Raw genomic sequence first — 952 nt, forward strand, 5'->3', positions numbered from 1 at the left:
TTTCCCTGCCTGCTCTTTCCCATTGCTCCATCAAGGGCACTACTGTCTACTTAGGGTGGCAGTGATTCTCCAGGACAGGCCCGTAGCTACAGTGGGGCATTTTGGGGCCCTGCCCCCTTAATTAAAAGCCGTGCCTCACAAATAGCCATGCCAGAAACCTTGTTTTTGACCATGACCTAAGTGGTACTGGGCTAGCAGAAAGGGAGATTGTTGGAGATGTATTGAAGGTGCCCTTACAAGCTTTCTTGCCCTGTGGAAGGGAACGCAAAAGGCACTGAAATGCCTTCTGAAGGCAATTAAATACCCTCTGAGCTGGTTTTTTTCCCTAGGAGCTGACGCACTCTCTGCCCTGTCCCTTGAAAGGAAGGGCTAGAAACAGGATCGGGGCCTCCCCCTTCAAAGACAAGCATTTGGATGAATTTAATGAACTGTGATTTAAATGTCCCCCAAACAAAAAAAATCCTGGCTCCCGGCCTGCTCCAGGATCTCATGTCTTTCATATCACCTACTACCTGATCCTTTCACTGGAGATGCCGGGGATTGAACCTGGGACTTTCTGCATGACCAAGCAGATACTCTACCACTGAGCCACGCTCCCTCCCTTCCTCCCTCCCCCCCATGTTTCTGCTCAGTTACTCAAGTGCGCCACTCAAGCAAAGAAGTCCAAGCTGGATGGAGAATTCAGCATCCTGATCATCTTTGTTTCTAACTCTTAAACAAGACTGCATGCGGACAACTCAGAATGTGGGAAGCTGCCGTATACCAAATCTCAAAACACTGAACTGTCTAGCTCCGGGATCTCTAACCTTTTTAAGCCTATGGGCACTTTTGGAATTGAGCACAACCTAGGGCTGCCAAGTGGGGGTGGGGGAGTGGGTAAACCCCCGCTTTGGAGGCTCGATTTCCACCGCTGCGGAATCGGGCCCCGGGGGGAACCCCGCCCCCCGAAGCG

At 51.4% G+C, this 952-nt stretch overlaps 1 protein-coding gene across 1 annotated transcript in view; it reads right to left on the reverse strand.

Moving 5' to 3' along the window:
• LOC107107576 (myosin-7-like) overlaps window positions 1-952 on the reverse strand; it is a 64,478-nt gene that overhangs the window by 30,367 nt on the left and 33,159 nt on the right. The window lies entirely within an intron of this gene.

The sequence above is a fragment of the Gekko japonicus genome, unplaced genomic scaffold (genome assembly GCF_001447785.1).
Source record: "Gekko japonicus isolate JY-2015 unplaced genomic scaffold, Gekko_japonicus_V1.1 scaffold4320, whole genome shotgun sequence".
NCBI lineage: Eukaryota > Metazoa > Chordata > Lepidosauria > Squamata > Gekkonidae > Gekko > Gekko japonicus.